At 39.0% G+C, this 7,387-nt stretch overlaps 1 pseudogene; it reads left to right on the top strand.

Annotated features, from left to right (window-relative positions):
* Positions 1–6,399: 6,399 nt before the first annotated feature.
* Positions 6,400–7,277, top strand: LOC105516745 (annotated as a pseudogene).
* The last annotated feature ends 110 nt before the right edge of the window (positions 7,278–7,387 follow it).

Genomic DNA, 7,387 nt, shown 5'->3' with positions numbered 1-7,387 from the left:
CTTATTTTAAAAATAAGTTTCTTTATATACAAATAAGTAAGCAAGGAAACAGAAAAGAATGTTTGCTTAAGAAAAGGAAAGAAAAAAATTTGCTTAAAAGATACACAGAGACACACTCAGAATCTCTAAGTGTTAGTTAGCTGCTTCTGTTTTTATCAGGATGAATATGCCATATATGGGTAATAGTTCCTAAATTAGGTAAAAATAGGGATCTCGAGGAGCCACACATTCTCAGCATAATACACAGCATGGAGACAGCCCCCTGGCCAGCCTTTTTCCTTCAGTTAAAGCTATTCAAGTCTTCATTTTTACAAGTAGTACTCTCTGTTATCAAACCAGGTTCACTCTTTTTGTCCACATGATTTTAGGCACTATGAAGATCACTAATGTAGGCATTATGAAACCTTAGTGATTTCCATCTCTATAACCCAGAATATATCTCTTCCCTTCTCTGGGCCTTAACTTACTCATCTATAAAATGAGACATTAGGAATGGAACATCTTCAAAGTCTCTTTCAGGTTGTAAATGCCATAATTCACAAGCATAAATCTACAATTTTGTGTAATTAAAAAGCTGGAATTCTGTGCAAGAGGCCAGGAAAAGATTTTTAGAGGTTATAATGACCACATAAAAACTACTTTTCTGAATCTTATAGCTAACACAGAGAACCTATGGTATCTAGTAAGATATGAGATTATATCAAATTAGAGGCTATAAGAGAGCAAAGCAAAAGCAGCAATTAAACTTTATCACACATTACAGCAGCCGTGGATTCTACCTGGCTTTTTAGGCACAGCTTTAAGGTAACCTTGTTTTCCATTTGGCTTTCTTTGTTTCTGTGTCTCTCTCAAAAACATTTCTTAGATTTCCCCCGTTGTATCCCAGTGTTAGACACCTACCTTGTATTCAATATATTCATGTTGAGCTTATTGTCATCAATTATCCACATCAGTAGTCAGTTTAGAGCAGATTTTAGACAAGAAAATAAAACATTATGTGTTTTCTCAAATAATTATTTGATTTCCTCATTTTTTGATTGAGAGGAATAGCTTCAGTCTCCAACACTTCTACAAAAAAATATATTCACATATTAATTTAAAGTGCTAGTTACGGGCTGGGTACAGTGACTCACACCTATAATCCCAACATTTTGGAGGCCAAGGTGGGTGGATCACCTGATCAGGAGTTCGAGGCCAGTCTGACCAACATGATGAAACCCTATCTCTACTAAAAATAAAAATTAAAAAGAAAAGAAAAGTTAGCTGGGCATGGTGGTGGGTGACTATAATCGCAGCTACTCGGGAGGCTGAGGCAGGAGAATCGTTTGAACCGGCAGGCAGAGATTGCAGTGAGCCGAGGTCACACCATTGCACTCCAGCCTGGGTAACAAGAGTGAAATTCCATCTCAAAAATAAATAAATAAATAAATGAACAATAAAGTGCAAGTTAGGTTCTTTTTTGCCCAATAAAATGGTTTGCATTTGCTGTGCTGGTTCTCAGAAAATAAATTTTAAATTATGAAAGTTTATATGATTTTGTATGATATATTTTTATTTAACAGAAGTGCTTATACAAATTTTATCCTTGTGTTTCTATATATACTTTACACATACTCTGATAATTAAGTTCATAGTTATAGATTATTAAGCTTATCAGAACTGAGAGGTAGCAATTATACTTTTAAGGGATTGGTGCTTTTAAAAATGTTGTACTTCATAGGTCTTTTCTAATGTGTATGTGTACTGGCCTAAGTGAGGGAGCCAGTAGGCTAAGCTCAAGAATTTGGAGAAAGAAAGAAAATTAGATGTCCTTTAAAATTCAACACAAAATCAAGTCGAGAAAAATAAGGAGAATTAATTCTGTTCTCAGAGAGGCTTAAAGAGCCTGACTATAATCTGATGCTATTCATAGAGCTTAAGAAAAATCCTGGCAATCAAGTGTGGTCAGATACAGAGATGCACAAAGAGAAAAACCCATCCAAGAATGCCCAAGAAAGATGAAGCTTTAACCAACAGACTTTGAGAATCCCTGTCCTATGTGCAAATGAATGTGTTAGGCTAATTTATCTCATTAAACAACAAGTTTCATCTCATTGATTCCATTTGTTAGATCTCTGTGATAGCTTATATTATAGTTCCTGTATCAGTCTGGGTTCAATCAGGAGAGTAAGAAACTGCACAGTAATTTGAACATGGGAAGTTTAATATAAAGAATTAACTATAACAGGAGGTTGGAGTAATAGGGAACTGGCCTATAAGAAATAAAGAGAATGCTAAAAAATACGGGATTTCAACTACTACCTTCTAGGGTGAACTGATTGCATTTCACCCAAAGAAGAGACTCCCCCAGGGCTGAGATCCAGACCTAGTTGGAAAGAGTGCAACCACGGTTAACTGAATGGCAGAGAGGTCACTGTGTTGCCACACCAGCAGAACTTGGAAATCTGGCTTCTGGAACTTGCCAGCAATCTACAGTCTAGGGTGTAGGAGAAAACTGTTCAAGGTAAGTTATCTTTTGCCCAAGGGGAGAGTCAGGGGAAGTTGCTGGTCATTGGATGCTGCTGGCCACCGGTGACTGCCCAAGTCAGGTGCTAAAGAAACTACATGTGCTGCAGGAGCCTGGCACCAGAGAAGCTGCCGCGTTGTAGAAGATGGGATTGAAGAAGCTATGTGGAAAGTAGCAACCTAGCTGTAAACCCTAGAAGCCACCACACTGCTAGTGAATAATGCTGGAGAAAGGGCCTGCGTTTTGAAGGCTAGGTGCTGGGAAAGTTGGACACATTGAGAAAACCAGTTGCTGGAGAAGACGTCTGGACTATGGGAGGCAGACACTGAAAAGGCTACACAGGCTCCAAGAGCCAGACTGGAGAAATCATCTGCTTTAGGGGAGTCAGGAATAAGAGAAGCTACATCAGGAACCTGTCTAGAAAAGTACACTGGAACCAGGAAGGATGATGACGTACTCTACAACGTCTTTCCATTGCCCTCTACTCGCAAGTTTTAACATAGTGTCTACTGACAAAGGGAAATTAAAGGGCCCAGATCCACTTTCACAGTGAAGGCAAGAATAATGAATTTGGAGCTAAAAGGCAATTAATCAATAATAAGCACAGTTCCCAGCTATGCTTCCTCTGCTCCATAAGAGACATATAAAAATGTGTGTTTCGTCCCTTATAAATACATGTGGATTTGGGTACTCCCCTGAAGGCAACTCATCCATTGGTTGACTTGGGCTTGTGACTTGGTTGGGTCAATAGCATAACAATTAATGTGATATAGCACCAGTTCTAAGCAGATGTTTTAAATGTCAGTCCATAGGTTAGCATGAACTCTTCCATCTTTGTCCTCTGCCATAAAGAAAACAAATCCCAGACAGAGTCTACTCTTTTATCTAGGTCCTAGAATGATATACAGAGCTGAGTAGAGTGACAGCCAACCTGAGACCTCTAAGCAAGGAAAAAATATTGGTGGTTGTATGCCCCTTAGCCTTTGGGTTGTTATTACAACAAAAGCTGACTAATGCAGTTTCTATGCTTGACAAATAACTTTCTGATTTCTATTTGGCTAATGATGATAATGCAGCATTAAGACCTCTAAACCATTAGGTCATTTTCTGATTTTACATATTCGTCTGCAGCAGGGAGATAAAATGAAGTGACAAGGCCCACCTTAGATTGAAGAGAATTCATCATAGTCATTTCATCCTGAGAGAATTCTTCAGTGGCAGCTAGCCAGAACTTCCCAGATGACATCTCAGACTTGCTTGAGTGTAAATCCTTAGGTGGAAGATTAGAGATGAAAAAGTTATTGTCAATAATTTCTTTAAGGTATAGGGCCTCTCTACATGGCTGTTGTTCTTCTCTTTGCCGGTTTTCATGATTTACAGCAAAGATTATCATTTATTTCATTTTATCTGATCTTTATCAAATGTCCCCTAATCATTTGGGACTCTGGGTTGTTGTCTAAAGTTTATCTTTAGAAACTGCTGTTCTTGGTGAGACTTGGTAGACCTCTCCACAACTTTCTGTGGAACAAAATGGCTTTTGATAATAGTATTATGTAAATTCTTCTTCAGCTGTCACTGTAGTCTAACAACTTAACACATAGCTCATATTCACATAGACTTTCTTTTCACTCATTGATTTATTAGGAGAAAATAATTTTCTAACTCACTATTATAATATTCATTATAACTATAATTGCTATTATAATTATTATTATATTTGGTAATCTCAGAGCATCCTCAACCTGCCACACACACCCACACACACATATACACACAGAGAAGCCTGAGGCTAGATATTTCAGCCTTTATTGAGCTGAAAAATCGTATTGCTATTCAACAAGATTTTTTTCAATTAAAATCAAAAGTAATAATTTACTTGCTATGATCACTAAATAATTAAAAGCATAGGTCAAATATTAGCATGTATATAAGATATATGTTTAAGAAAAAATAAGCAGTTCTAATACTTTTGAGTGCTAGGACTATTACGTCCTGTAGATATTCAAAATTACTGACTAGTTTTTAAACCTTCCTTGTGTTGTAATAATCACTCCTGGAACTAATTTAATTTGGGCATGTGCATGAAAGACATCATGAAGAGAAAGAAAACAGTCACAGAGTCTAGTACAGTCTCTGCTACTGCACTTGGAGAATCTTAGCTTTCTCATCTCTAAAAGGGGAATAAAAACATATGCCCAAACAAACTTAGGGATTTTTTTTTTTTTTTGAAACGGATTCTCGCTCTGTCCCCCAGGCTGGAGTGCAGTGGCGCAATCTTGGGTCACTGCAAGCTCCACCTCCCGGGTTCACGCCTTTTTTCTGCCTCAGCCTTCCCGAGTTGCTGGGACTGCAGGCTCCCACCACCATGCCCAGCTAATTTTTTGTATTTTTAGTGGAGCCAGGGTTTCACCGTTTTAGCCAGTATGCCCTTGATCTCCTGACCTTGTGATCCGCCTGCCTCGGCCTCTCAAAGTGCTGGGATTATAGGCGTGAGATGGAATTTTTTTGAGAATAAAATGAGTGTCTTGGTGAAAAGGATATGTCAATAGCAAAGGTCTTTGCAAATATGAAATTTTTTGATGCCATGAAATAATTGGTTGATGGTATGTTAATGTGTTCCTAAATCCCATTGAACCTGGAACCTAGCCAAGGGACTAAGACTTAATCAGAAATGTGATCTTCAAAATATATCTTACTACAGAAAAAGCAGAAGATATTAGGACAGATCTTAAAGTTTAGGGTAAGTAGAAATGTAATTTCTCCTTCTGAAGTCATTAATAACCTGATTATAACTTCGACTATTAGGAAGCATAATATTCCCCAACTCCTATTTAAAAAAAAAAATGTGACCATGCAGTAGAGAAATTTACTATGGGAAAGCTCCTTAACAATCACATGGTATTATCATTTAAAAGGGGAAGGGATAGAATGATGGGAGAGAGGCTTAATGGCAGGTTGGAGGTGGGGAGACAGGGATGGAGAGAATATAACTAGCTCACAATCATCTTCTCTCTGAACTTTTCTGGACTTCATTTTCTCTAGTATATAGTTAACGTTTAATCCTTTTATTTCTCTGTGATCCCAGAACTCTCTGAACAAAGTTACTATTAGAACTTCAGATGGTGTATTATATTTATCTGTTAAATTGTCTGTCTTTCTCATCAGAGTATAGATGTCTTGAAGGTGAGGATCATTCCTTAATTGTGTAGTAGCCCTGACTGCTGCCTTGTACAAGACCTGGTATGTAGTAGATTTATACTGAGTGGTATGTGAAAGGATGAATGGGTACAAGACAGATCAGAGTAAAGCCATTGGAAGAGATGGGATTCGGTAAGGTTTTAATGAAGTATTTCACTTCTGAAATATTAAGGAAGTATTCTCAGAATTCAGCCCAATACAAATTTTATATTAAATTTTAATTTAAAAATTAGTCTGTAGACATGATTGAAATATTCTCTCAGGAGACTCCTGGAAAACATGATTAATTTCTTTCTCTTCTCTCTCTCTCTCTCTCTCTCCGGATCCTCCCACCTCTCCCTTCAGGGTAGCTGGGACCACAGCTGCCCACCAGTACACCCAGCTAATTGTATTTTTGGTAGAGGTGGGGTTCTCACATGTTGCACAGTCTGGTCCAGATTCCTAAGTTTGAGCAATCCACCCACCTCTGCCTCCCGAAGTGCTAGGATTACAGGCATGAGCCACTGTGCCCAACAAGCATAATTAATCTCTAATGCCTGAGTTCCCAAGTTTAAGTTTATGCATTCTTAAAAATAGACCTAAAACAGCTATGATATTCTGCTTCAGAAGATAGTAGTAGCTTTCCTTGCTACTCAGAGAGAGGCCTGTACTGTATTGTTCTGGATTCCCATTGTAATTAAAGGGAAACTTTCACAATGTCCAGAGCCCTTAACATCCTGCAAATGAGGGAGGATGTTCTCAAATTCCTTGCAGCAGAAACTCACTTAGATGGCACCAACCTGACTTTCAAGTGCAACAGTACATTTCCAAAAACAAAAGTGGTGGCATCTATACCATAAATCTGAAGAAGACCTGGGAGAAGCTTCTGCTGGCAACTTGTGCCATTGTTGCCATTAACGACAGATGTCAGTGTCATGTCCTCAGGGAATACTCGCCAGTGGGCTTAGGCAAAGTTTGCTGCTGCCAATGGAGCCACTCCTATTGCTGGTGGCTCTATTCCTGGAACCTTTACTATCCAGATCCAGGCAGCCTTCTGGGAGCCATGTCTTCTGGTGGTTACTGATCCCAGGACTGACCACCAGCCCCTCACAGAGGCATCTTATGTTAGCATACCTACCATTGCTCTGTGTAACACACATTCTCCTCTGCACTGTTTGGACATTGCCATCCATGCAACAACTAGGAAACTCATTGAATGGGTCTGATGTGATGGGTGCTGGCCTGGAAGTTCTGTGCATGTGTGGCACCATCTCCTGTGAACATCCATGGGAGGTCATGTCTGATTTCTACTGTTGCAAAGACACTAAAAAGGAAGGGCAGTCTGCTTCTGAGAAAGCTGTAACCAAGGAGGAATTTCAGGGTGAAAGGACTGCTCCAGCTGCTGAGTTTACTGCTCCTTAACCTGCAGTTGCAGTCTGGTTTGAAGGCATGAAGATGCCTTCTGTGCCTATTCAGCAGTTCCCTACTGAAGACTATAACACAGCCTACCATGGAGAACTGGTCTGCAGCTGCCACTGCTCTGGCCACTGAATGGGTAGAAACAACCACTGAGTATCTTTTTTTTTTTTTTTAACCAAAGTTGTATTTTTTTTTTTTAATTATACTTTAAGTTCTAGGGTACATGTGCACAACGTGCAGGTTTGTTACATATGTATACTTGTGCCATGTTGGTGTGCTGCACCC

Source organism: Colobus angolensis, unplaced genomic scaffold, assembly GCF_000951035.1.
Source record: "Colobus angolensis palliatus isolate OR3802 unplaced genomic scaffold, Cang.pa_1.0 Scaffold289, whole genome shotgun sequence".
NCBI lineage: Eukaryota > Metazoa > Chordata > Mammalia > Primates > Cercopithecidae > Colobus > Colobus angolensis.
This window is presented reverse-complemented; position numbering and strand designations above follow the sequence as displayed.